The 13,402-nt window shown below is 39.8% G+C and overlaps 1 protein-coding gene across 1 annotated transcript in view; it reads right to left on the reverse strand.

Annotated features, from left to right (window-relative positions):
• Nucleotides 1-13,402, reverse strand: part of ARHGAP24 (Rho GTPase activating protein 24) — a 245,854-nt gene that overhangs the window by 217,212 nt on the left and 15,240 nt on the right. The gene's annotated exons all lie outside the window — the stretch shown is intronic.

Genomic DNA, 13,402 nt, shown 5'->3' on the forward strand with positions numbered 1-13,402 from the left:
TTCCTAAAATGAGAAATATGTTCCTGGGAGAGCACATCACATTAAGCAGTACACAGGTCTCAAGTTGGTTTTTTTTAATATCTCAAAAAAAATATATATAGTCTCCTTGTAATCCTAAGAGTCCTCTCCATCCCCTTGAAATCCATTACCCATGGCACCATGAATTCTGGAGCACCTGCATGTGTTTGGTTTGTTAACACAAGCCCTGTTTATTTTCTGTCACTCAGAGCAGGCAGCTGCTCACTCACTCTGCACCAGTGAGCCCTGCTCACTGTGTCCTTAACTCTCCCACTTTAATCTCAGAAGAGGGCTGATGTGCAAGATATTGACCTTATCTTCTAAAGGAAGGCATGGAAATATAAACATGTTCCATAACAGCAGCTTGGGAAGAGTTACTTGACAGAAGGAGCAAATTCCTGTCTGCTTTGTTGTATCACTTCAGGCAAGCTCTTATTTTGCCCACAAAAAGTTCAAAGACACCTCTCCTGACATCTTCTCCTGTGCCTGCCTGGCACAAGCTGCTGAACAAGCCTTCATAACATAAAAAGGCATCTCAATCATTACTGACCTAAAAGCTTGTGAGTAATATCAGATCAAAAAACGCCTGCAAAGTTTTATTTCCACCTTAGTGTTATTCCACATTCCATCTAATGATGAAAAATAATGGTAAATACCAACTCTGCAGTCATGGATTAAGAAAAATAAAGAGGCCCATTTTTTAAAAATAATCAGTTCAAAAGACACCTTAACTTCTGTATCAAAAGCAATAGGTAATTGAGAAAGCTAAAAGGATAATTCACTTTGGCCAATGCCAGAAACTTCTCTATCCATCACAAAATTAAAATATCACTGAAACAAAAGACCCATAAAATAGAAGTTATCCTATGGAGACACATACCTGTATACCCCATTAAGTACAACTGTCATTGTTGCATTTAGTGAAAAAAGTGTAATGGTTCTGCTTACTGGGGAATTTTGTAATTCTAAATTTCATCTGAGCCATTCTTCCAGCTCCTTCAACTGCCAGTCCTTGTGGGTTTTGTTATGCAGGCCCTAGGAATACACAGACCAGCTGCAACAGCTGGGATCCAGTTTCACTTTGTCTTATCTTATGGATCTACAAACACTTCATGTCAACCTTCAGAAAATTAATCCAGATCACACCCTTTGAAGCACAGCATGCTGCTTTCTTTAGTTTGCTTTTGTGGGGAACTTCTGCACAAGTCCAGGCCTCCATCAGCTGCATGATTCCTCCCAACATCTGTGGCACTGGAAACATCAGACCAGATACCTTGAAGACTATTAGTAACAGAATGAGGTAGTTATAACAAACAAAACAACAATAAATATGCTCAGCTGGTTCCAGTTTTCTCCTCTTACCTCTGCCTAACTTGTATTTTGTTCCACCTCTCTCAAAGTCAGCTTCCTTGCATGCACACTTTCTGTTTATAATTTGGAGTCAATGCAGAAATTACTCACAATTAGGAATTACATTTTTCTGAAGATATTAACTCCTGTTTATTTCAAAATAAAATTCTACATGTCCTGAGTTCTTCTTAAAAATATTTATAAATCATTCCACAAGGGTTGTTTTTTTTTTTTTTAAATCATGGTAACTTGGCTGTGTACAAATACCTCTCCCACTGTTTATAGTAAGGTTTGTGGCAGCTTTTTGCTGCTTTCCTAAGAAAAGTGAAGCTCATCGAGTTCTTCTTAAAAATGTTTATAAATCATTCCACAAGGGTTTGTTTTTTTTGAAATCATGGTAACTTGGCTGTGTACACATACCTCTCCCACTGTTTATAGCAAGGTTTGTGGCAGCTTTTTGCTGCTTTCCTAAGAAAAGTGAAGCTCATCTATTTCCCAAAAAAAAAACTGTCTACTGACTTCTAAAAGCAAAGTAGCTGAAGAGCACTTTTGACTTCATGCATTATCTGGCAGCTGGCTACCAAAAAATGTTCCCAAATACTGAGCTTTAACAGCAATTTGATACCAAAGGCACCAAGCTTAAAAATAACGTTCTGAAGACAGAGAGATTTTTGAAGGAATCACAACAGAGTGAATCCAGAGAAGGGCAATTAACCTGGGGAAGGGTCTAGAGGACAAGTCCTGGGAGGAGAAGCTCAGGGGGCTGGGGTTGTTTAGGCTGGAGAAGAGGAGGCTCAGGGTTCACCTTATCCTCTCTACAACTGCCTGAAAGGAGGTAGTGGAAAGGTGGAGGAAAAGTGGAAAGGTTCTCCAGGACAACCAGCAACAGGATAAGAGGAAATGGTCTGAAGCTGGGCCAGGGGAGGTTCAGGTTGGAAATCAGGAAGAATTCTTTCACTGAAAGGGTGATTGGGCATTAGAATGGGCTGCCCAGGGAGTGGTGGAGTGTTTTCAGAAACAACTGAATATGGCACTCAGTGCTGTGGTCTTTGGCCAAAGGTTGTGCCAAAGATCCAGGAGGTCTTTTCCAGCCTTAATGATTCTATGAAGTCACGAAATGAACTAAGAGAAACAGATAATTGTGTGCCAGTGCTGCCAGAGCAGCTTTAACTGAACCCTGCCATGGACAGACATTGTTTATGTTAATAACAATTAACATTATATTAATTAAAAGTTCTCTGCCAAAGCAGAGCTCATAGCAAGAGGCTTTGATGTTGAAATGGACAGCCCTGTGCTGTGGTCTGTAAAGCTAAGGGCTTTATTTTGCCAAGCTAGGAATCAAATTCAACCCTCAACACTAACATTCTTACAAATAGCTTGATCCCTTAACAGAAAGCATATTCGATTAATTATTTACACTTGTTTAGTGCATTGTTTTACCAAGTCTGTTAAAAATACAAACCTTAACCTCCACCCTACCTCACTTGGAGAGGCATTAGAGATGTACAAGTATCACCTTGTCCTTCTCAGTTATTTAAAAACAACACAAAGACCCCTGACTTGCACTCAGCATCACATGCAGTAGTCACACAACTGCAAACTCTTCAAAGCTTTCATTTCTCTGCCTGTACTGTTCTCAAACCCCAGCAGAACAGAAGGAAAACTATCTATAGGATATGGGAACATGGCTGTTGTCCTTGTCCAGTAATAGTGGCACATAGCAGATGACAAAGTGCCTTCCATTTTGAGGTTAATGGAATTCCAATGTATTTTAAATTCAACACCACAGCAAACTTGTGTATATTTGATGCTTCTGTAAACTAAACTAAGGACTTGCAGCATCACATGCAATAGCCACAAAATTACAAACTCTTAAAAGCATTCATTTCTCTGCCTGTACTGCTCTCAAACCCCAGCAGAACAGAAGGAAAACTATCTATAGGATATGGGAACATGGCTGTTGTCCTTGTCCAGTAATAGTGGCACATAGCAGATGACAGAGTGCCTTCCATTTTGAGGCTAATGGAATTCCAATGTATTTTAAATTCAACACCACAGCAAACTTGTGTATATTTGATGCTTCTGTAAACTAAACTAAGGCTCCTCAACACATCCTCTTCAGGGCAAAGTCATTGTTACAACACACCATCTTCTGCCAGCACTCATAAAGAAACAATTCAAACTATCTCTAATACCTATACATGTTGCAAGTGAAGCAAAAGACCCATCTCTAATTTTAAACTCTGGAGTTAAAGCCTAGTGATAGATCAAGTGAAGCAAGCTGCAAGCCAGTATTAAGGGAATTTTAAGTCCACGAGGGGAATTTTCAGGTTAAAAAGACATCACGCCACAGAAAGCTTCGCTGGTATGGTTTTAGCTGAGGTTACCATTTAAAAGTCACACATATAAAAAGCCACTTTTATCAAATAAAGTGCTGCACCTGCTTTTATGCACATATTTTAGCAGCATTGTCAGAGAAGAGGATACTGAAAACATGCAAGTTTAAAACTGAAGACCAGTTAAACACATAATGAATCAGGCCGTGGCAAATCACAACACTGCTTAATGGACTTTTTCATGCAGGCACAGAATCTTACCAAATCAGCCTATTTTTGCATTCTAGGCTTTATAGTATTTCATGTCTCACATTTTATAGCCCAGAACATGAAATAATTGTTATGAGTTTCTGCAAAAAAGGACAGCATTTCTATGTCTCTTTTTTTTTTCCCACAGCTGAACAAAAACCTTTTCTTTAACTGTAGCAAAATTATGAGCTTTCAATCTCACATAGATGCTTACAGAGGCAATGGTTAGAGCCTGCTCCAAACAGCAGAGAACTGAGCTGGAAGAGACCTCTAGAGATAACCTATGTGAAATAGGTGCATTGGGCCAGATTATCTGCAACAGACTGTCTGGGACCAGGTTCATGTGGGGTTTGAATAGCTCAAGAATGGAGATTTCACAATCCCTTTGAGAAACCTCTGATCCTTCTTGACCACTTTCACAGGAGAAAGATTTCTTATCTATTGCCTTTTGCCCTTTCACTGGTGTAAGGCAGAGCAGTTCAGCTCTGTCACCTTTAGTGCCTCTAAATGATGACATTTTCTTTTACTCAGAAGACATCCCGTGAAATCTAAGTTGAATTACCTAAATAAAAACTAGCTACTCTTAAATTCGAAGTCAAGCTTGGTAAGGAAGCTTGTAGATTAAAAACCCATCTGAATAAAAGAGATGCTTCAACCTCTGCATGCCTCAGCTCCCACAATCTTTGCACAGAAGAGTGAGCAGCATTTCCAGCCTCTTTTCAAGACCTGCACAATTGACTCAGTTGATACAAAGATAAAGGAATGTACAATTGCTAGAAACAGGCACAGACTGAGCAGCAGGTATGAAAACAGCCTGAAGCTCCAGAATTCTTATTTAGCCTTGAAACAATTGTGAGCTTAGTGAATTCAAAGGGAAGAACAGTCTGCCTCACAGGCTATCCAGGTTACACAGAAATGGGGTTTTTTTTCAAAGTTTCTTGTACTATAAACTTGAATAGTCTTTTGTTAGACACACTACTAAAACTAACCACTACTCTGATCTGGCGACAGGATAAACTTACATGGCTGTGCTCAATTAGCATCTTCCCTGCTCTACTGCTAAATCCAAATCCTTCCCTCCAAAAAAGACAGTAAAAGTTTTTTTTAAAAAAATAAATAAAATGGGCATATTCCAACTGTTCAAGCTGTGCCCATATTCAGCAATTATTTTACCATACCACTAACAAACATTAAAAGAAAAGAAAGGATGCAATACAGAAAAGTACAAGATGAGAAGCATTGTTTTTCTAATGAAATGGCAAAACTAAAATACTCACAGCATCTTCTCACACACTTACCAGATGCTACCTGCAGGTAAGTTCACTCAGAATCCTGCACCTTGAGCATTTAAAACTAGACTCAATAAGCTCAAGAAAACATTGACTAATACTCATTTCTGCTCTGGCAAAGGGAAGGACATGATAGGATCAAAGGATTAGCTATCAACTCCATTAAAGCACCTAACTCTGTTTGTGTTTTCCTGCAGATGTTATGACAGTGTAGGACAGGTAGCTACCTAAAGAAGCTTAAGCTTGATGTTCTTAGCAACCTGTAATAAACTTCTTTCTCTCCGCCCTGCTGAACTGAGTAGTTTCTGCTCCCCTCTAAGATAATAAGTAATCCCTACAGGAGAGAACATTTCTTTGTTTGTAATAAACTTCTTTCTCTCCACCCTGTTGAACTGAGTAGCTTCTGCTCCCTCTAAGATAATAAGTAATCCCTACAGGAGAGAACATTTCTTTGTCAATTCTCACATTTTCAAAGAAAATGTTACTCCCTTGATCATACCCTTTAATATTTTTCATACTACTTTAATTTGGAACCTGTAATACCAGAATTGGTTCTTTATTTCAGCAAATCTAGGATTTTAACAGTATATTTGCTTGAATGCAGAGCAAATACAGCCTACAGGACCTACCTGCATTAAAAGTTCTGCCTTTATCTAAACTTTTACCCTGAATCTGACTTGGAAGGAATGGACATTTCTGTGGATCTCAGAGCAGCAGCCAGCCAGCAAGGACTCAAGAAACAAGTCAATTAAAGCAAATTATGTAACTAAGACAGAAGGATGAACTGAACTCAGGTACTTGTGAAATTCATTACTGGAGATTCTGCCTTTGCCTCAATACAGCTTGAAGATTAAAAGTTTAAAAGCCAAACTATTTTTAAGATAACATGTTCATTTCCTTTTTCCCTACCCCGTCCCTCCACTTCAAAGCAAGAAAGACCAGCTTTCATTTGTGAGCAGCTGGGTGGAACCACTGAACTGAGACCACATGCCCACTGGGATTTTAAGTGACTTCCCTTCAGTCCAGACAGCCTTGTAACACAGCGCCCTTGGTTCTCACTCTTAGATGGCTCACATATGATTTTCTGGAGTTAACAGAGCCATCAAAAGTATCAGTGTGAAGGAAAAGTCGGGGCCAAAAAATTAAACTGGACAGAAACATGAACAGAATCATTCTAAGAATGATTAAAGGAGAAGTTGGTGTCTGCTATCTGCTGAACAGCCAAGTCTTAGACTTCAGTGCCCCTGAAATGCAGGATATGAAATCCAGATTGAGTCTCATAGTTTGGACCCTCAACCCAACACCAAGAAAGCATGCCAGAGAGCAAGGTGAAAATAATCACAGGTACTTGACTGAAATGCAATTTACCCGTAACATTTCTGCTAAAAATGTTCAGATATTATTTAAAAACCTGATAGAAAACCACCTTCCTTAGGCCAGACTCTCATTTAAATAGTGTATCTAACTTTTTTTTATTAATTCATGCCATTTATTCTGATAACCATTACAAGCACAAACTGTTAAAGTGACAAGCTCTTTTAGACTAAGTCAGAATCTGCACATTCAGAGGATGTCTGCAATTCACTTGTCAGTGCTTTGCACCCCAAAGCAGACAACTGAAGCAGTTACCATATTGCTGATAATCTTGCACACCTTTTTCTTTTTTTCTTCTTGTTGCCCACTTCCAGCAGGAAAATTATATCCCACCTTAGGTGCATAAAAATGTTTCCAACTGCTAATTTGCTAAAGCTTTGGCTGTAGAAATTACTTCATCAGCTTAATATCCAGGGCTCTGGTGTTCTGGTGTAGCAGAAAGCTTTGTTTTCTGGCTCCCACTCATTGCACAGAATGAACTACAAGGCATTTGAAGATGTCTCTCATTTTGCCCCCAGGGCAACTCATGCTCTGTTCTCTGCTATGAGAAATATTGACTGCCACATACACAGAACCTCAGGGATGTGGCTTCCTTTGCTGCTCTGTGCCAAGCTCTCACCCACAGCAATATCAGTTTAGCAATTGTGGGGGCTGGCTGGCTCAAATTCTTCCAAGTTCTCCTGGGCTCTGTGTATCTTGGAGTGTGACATTGAAGGACTTCCTTCCCCTTTTTGCTGGAGAGACTGCTTTCCCTCCAAAAGCCCTTCTGTAACCTCCCAGGCCTGATCTACCCAAACAAGGTAGATCAGCAAGGGGAGCCCATGGAGAGGCAGTTTTTCCATCTCCAGTCCTGCTTCTGCCTGGAGCCTCTCTGATTGCTGCTCGGGTTACTGTACTGTACACCCTAAATGCCTCCTCTTCTGCTGGCTGGAGTAGCTGACAAAATACTGTGGTCCCCATTCTTCACATTCACTTCCAACCCCAAAACATTTGCTACAGCTTGCTGTCCAGACATCATCCCCAAGGCAGTTCCCAGCCCTCCTCCTTTTTTCTGATCCTTGTCCTACTGTCTTAATGTTATTTCTCCCCAGAAATCTTCCCTTTGATCTACTTTTGATCCAGCAGAAAAAAAAATGGTGGGAAAAGAAGATGCACTGAAAAGCTGCATTTATCACAGAAATATTCCTTGAAAGCCTAATAATTTAAAACATGGAGAGACATCTGAGCTAGAACTATCACGAGACAGTTCTGTGGCACTAACACACACACTCTATCTAGTGAACTTTTATAAATACAGCTACTCCACCCTCTCTCTTCTTTTTAGAGGAGAAATTCAAAGGGATTTCCAGCACATGCTCACTCCAACCTTGTTCAGAGCAGGAGACAAAAGTTTTTTGTTCAGGTTGAGAAGGCATTTACTGCTCCCCTATGATGACAAAAACTTAACAGTGTTAGGCTAAATGGAAAAATTTTTTTGGTATTAGCAATAGACTCTTTTATACATCCATATGAATTTGTGCTATTAAAAGCAATCATGGAATTTCCATGGTAAGTATACCTTAAGGAGACTCCTCATTCCCAAAAAAAGAAAGTTCTATTACCAGCAAAAATGGAAACTAAACTTGTTTATGCTGCATTTTAGTATACCACACTCGCTTCTGTTTTTGCAGTCCTCCCTTATGTTATATAACCTTATTTTATTTTGTCATCAATTTATTTTTGTTTTTCACTTTACATCTCGCAGCACCAAACCATGAGCATAATTTCTGGTGAGAAGCTGCATTGCATTTCAATTGAAAATAGAAACATTTTTGTTTCAAACCAAGATATTTCTTTTATAACAATGGCATGATGTGAGCTATGATCTACAAGGTCTAAGTGATTCTATGGTACTCTGGAACTAGCCTTAAAAAAAAATTTAAAATCACGGCTTTTACTTATTGGTCTTAAGAAACCCACACTTCTATTGTCCACATTACAGCTCTTCTATGAATAAACTCAGTATTTCACTTCAAGGGCTGTCCTTCCCATGATAAATTTAATTTGTTTTTCAAAAGGAGCAGAGCAGCTGAAGGTCTCTTTTCACAATATTCACAGAGCAAAACAAGATCTTGTTATTACAGTAGAACTCCTTGTGGCCCTAAAGACAACGTGCCAGCCTTTCCCTTATCATAACCTCCATTTCTCAGAGGTTAATAACTGATGTATCACTCTGCAGCTACACAGAACAATCCACAAAGTCTCCACCAGGGAGAAGGCCCACAGGATACAGCTGGGTCTTTTCCAATTAAAATTAATTTCTTCAAGCAAACAAGTCTAATAATATTACAATATTAAGATAACTTTCAAAGCATCAAGGAGAGTAAAATTGTCACTTAATGAATTCATAAAATGCTGTATGGAGTAAAACTGCATTTTTAGCTGTAGGTATGCTCCAAATTCATTTTTGTCTTTAAACTGTTTGGAGCAGTTTTTTTTAACCTATGGGTTTCTGGAGCAGGGTTTTTCTAACTATGAAGAGAAAGGCTTCTGTCCTCACAAAAATTCCACACTTGAACTTTATAACACTCTTGCATTTCAGCAGTCCTCACAGTCCAAACCAGTCAAATATTGCAGTTAATATGCAAAGATTTAAATTTAAAAGATTTATTGTAATTCTAAGAGTACTTCAAACTCTTAATTTAAAAATATTCACTTGATTATAATGCTTTCTTACCAGTCCAAATATTAGAGCAGAAGGTCATAACCAGCTCCATTTACTTCCAGCACTTACAGAAGATTTGCTATGTCTAGGGGTACTCTTGCACTCCTCATGCACTCTTTAAAATATATTTTAAAATATTATTTCACATACTGTTTTCTGGAACTAAATCTTTCACTTCTCAATCTACATCCTTTGCTCTTCTGTGTGATCCTGTTTAAGTACAAAGGCCTCAGCCCCCCAAAGCTACTGACCACTTTCTGACAGTATTGAATAAATATTAACATGTGGCAAAAGGACTCCCAGTGACAATTTAAAGCTGCATTAAATGAATGTACTGCTTTGTGCAAAGCAAGTCCAGTTCCAGTTCTGATGCCTAAGCACAAAGGTCCCTCAAATTCCACATGTCCACCTGAACACATGCTTTTAGAGGATGAATAAAGATTTATACTGGGGAAGTCTGAGCTCTCACATAACTGTCAGACACACAACAATTGCACTTCCCCTGAAGAGAGCTCAGTTGTGATTCTGCACTTATAACTCCTGACTGATGTGATAACTCATTTTCCATGTAGGTGAAAGACTTAACAGAGACCCTCTGGCCAAGCTGGGGCTTTAAGGACATCCTAGATGTCTTGAAGTTCTGCTTCTTGGCATTTCCTCCTGCTGATATGACCATTGCACAGGCACTAAGGAGATTAAAGTGTAGCTAAGTACCCATCACAATACATCCACACTTTCCTCATACTTCATGCATTTGTAAAAACCTAAGAACTGATTATCAGCAAAACAGAGCAGTCTTCTCCCCACTGACTTGTCCCCAGCAAGAAAAGTGTAATTGCAGGATTATGCTGGATCTCTCAGTGCCATTCATGAAAGGCACACATGAAACCTCTCAGAGCTCAATGGGACTTGCAGCCTTTCACTGGCCATCTTTCATGTAACTTGACATCCTGCTGTGTGAAAAACAAGAAGGCATTAAACACTTGCCTTGCTATGTGAACTAGACAATAGCTACATTTTTCATCAATGAAATAATCTGTAATTTAACTATGAAGTCAGCTGAGTTTTCTGTAAAAAGCACAGTTAATAACTTGCATCTTTCTAGCTACAACATCAACATACATGTCTAAAACTCCACTGCTTCCCTGGGCAGCCTGTTCCAATGCCTGACCACCCTTCCAGCAGAGACATTTTTCCCAATATCCAATCTAAACCCCCTCTGATGCAGCTTGAGGCCACATCCTCTTGTCCTGTCACTTGTTACCTGGGAGAAATGACTGAATCCCTCCTTGCTACAGCCTCCTTTCAGGGATCTGTAGGCTAACATTAAAGTTTCTCCTCAAAGCTCAGTTCTGGTTAACCAGAGAAACTGAATTTTAAGAATGGTATAGAAATTATTGAATTCCAACTGAACAGGCTCAGCACCAGTGAAAAAATAAACAAAAACTCAAGTATTTAGGAAGCACAGATATTGAAAAGATGTTTTTCAGCTATCTGCTAGTCTTTTTCAATATGTAAAGTGATGGAAGGAAAGAAAAGCTGCAGATGAGAAAAAACACTGAACATTCTCTCTCAACAGCAAGATGTGAAAGAAAAGGATGAGCTCATCTCTAACAGCACCAGATTTTTCCATCCAGCATGTGCCACTTGGGCACATCACATGTCAGATAAGATCACAGCAGTGCAACAGAGCAGAGCACACATTTGCACATGCCTTCTTCACTTGTCACAAGTGAGTCATCCCCTGCAAACCACAAAAAGAACTGATTGTTTTCACCTCCAAGAGGCAAACTTTGTTACTTCCAAAGAACAAAAGTTTAAGGAGGATCTTCAGCTGATGGAATTGTTGCAAGGTTAGTCAGCATGTCCACAGTTATCTGTGTTTCACTAATGCAGTTGCATCTTATGTATTGGTGCAAGGAAATTTTGATTAATTAAAATATCCCAAGGAACTGCTTACTCAATTGTAAAATTGAAATTAAGACATTTTAAGAGACTGCTCATCAACACCAGAAGTAACAAGGCCATGGAAATTCTGACACAGAATAATATTGTTATCTCCTGCTTAGCTACCTGTAAACTACCTGTTTATCATACACATTATTTGATTTTATCTCCCAAAATAAGTTTAATACCAACAGTGAACATACAAAATACATGCTCATTGTGAGCAAAGCAGCCACAGAACTCTTCCCAAGGGGCCACACTGTCCTCATTCAGCTCTGAGCTGTGGAATTGTCTTCAGCTGCTCCATTGCCCTCAGCTCTGTCTGCCCACCCCTTGGCACAAAGGTCCTGCCACAGCCCAGCCTGTGATTTTGACCCAGAGCACGATTTTGAACTGCAGCTCTGAGGTTTCCATTTGGGTTGTATTGGCCTCTGAATATTTACTGCAAAACCTGTTTTCCTTCTAACAAGAAATTGCATGATTCCAAGTTTGGGATCTGCCACTGCATGTCACATTTCTTCAATCTTTGATAACTTTCTCTTAATTGTGAAGTTAGAGGAATCTCTAGAAAATTTACTAAGACGCAACAGATGAGAAGGAACTTGTCTTTCTATATTCTTTAGCAGAAAGCAGAAAAAAAAGCTTTGAGTTACTGGCACAGTACTAAGAGGCAAGAGGCATTTTTGCATAGTTTCCAAAACTCACACATCTTGAGGAACTTGGCATGACTCCTTTTAAAACAAGGCTTGCTCTCCGGTCACCTTTGTCAGAGATGGGGTTCACTGCACCCTCACACTTCACTGGAGGTGTAGAAGCAAGCTGAGACTGGGGAAAACCTGGCCACAGCAAGTTTACAGAGGAAGCAGATTAAAGAATATGATCTATAGACCATAAAGTGTAGGAAGCACCTTAAGATCATGCCTCATCAGAGGTTTGTTCCAAAGCAAGTAAACTCCATCAAGATCAATAAGCCTTTTAAGTGGATTCCAGACAATTCATACAGGGAAAAAAAAAATATATATATGTCCTTTCAAAGGGAAGAATAGCAAACCAGGACAAAGAGGGAGAAGCTGCAAATAAGTGAGTGCAGCCAGAGGTAACATAAAAGGCTGCACTCAAGATACAGAAGTCTACTGAAGCATCTCAAAGTGCCATTGCTCCATATATTGTAGAAACCATTCTTTTTGTTCTTACACTCTTTTATTATTTCTTGAGTCAAAGCCAGGAGCTCCCTGAGCAGATCTGATTTCAGAACTGCTACGCTCAGATGAATAATAGATACCAACTCTGAAAGGAAATAATATGGAACTTCAAATTTGCCTTAGCACCACAGCAAAGCCTTTATTGTATCCACAAGTAAATGTAGCCTGCTGCCCAGAAAAATGTGTATTCTCCTGTTTCCAGGAGAAAACCTCTCCTCAGGACAAAACAGAATTAGAGGTAACCTTTACTTTGCACAGGGCAGCACCTTACCCTAAGCACAGTTCTGCATATTTCCACAGATGGTGCTTTCAAGTGAGGATTGTGATGACAACAACAATTGTGGGACTGAAGAAAAAAATTCTTTTTCTTGTTTCTTGCTTCTGTTTATGCCATGTTCTCCCACACAGATGTGGAAGTGTTGTGGTTCTACCCAAGCTGGCAGCTAAGGACAACACAGCTGCTCACTCACTCCCGTTGTGGGACTGAAGAAAAGAATTCTTTTTCTTGTTTCTTGCTCCTATTTATGCCATGTTCCCCCCCACAGATTGTGGTTCTACCCAAGCTGGCAGCTAAGGACAACACACTGCTCACTCACTCCCCTAGTATTCCCAGAGGAATTCCTCTGGGAATTCCTAGTTTTCCCCCTAGTATTCCCCTCCTCCCAGTATGGGGGGACCAGTGCAGAAAGGATTAGAGAAGGCAGGCAGTGGCTCTCCCTATTGTCCAGGGAGCTGAGCTGAGACAGGCCTGGCCCACAACTTTCTTTGGGTGATGTGGGTGGGCAGTAGCAGAGCTGGCACTGCACCAGACCACACAATCTTAGAGAAATGCCTCATTTGTATCAACCACCTGAGAAGGTGCCTTTCCTGATCATGCAGAAAGGAAAAACCTTAGGTTTGAAGCACTATTCCCATGCAAAATAATCTCTCCTA

The sequence above is a fragment of the Passer montanus genome, unplaced genomic scaffold (genome assembly GCF_014805655.1).
Source record: "Passer montanus isolate IOZ18808 unplaced genomic scaffold, ASM1480565v1 scaffold23, whole genome shotgun sequence".
Classification (NCBI taxonomy): Eukaryota; Metazoa; Chordata; class Aves; order Passeriformes; family Passeridae; genus Passer; species Passer montanus.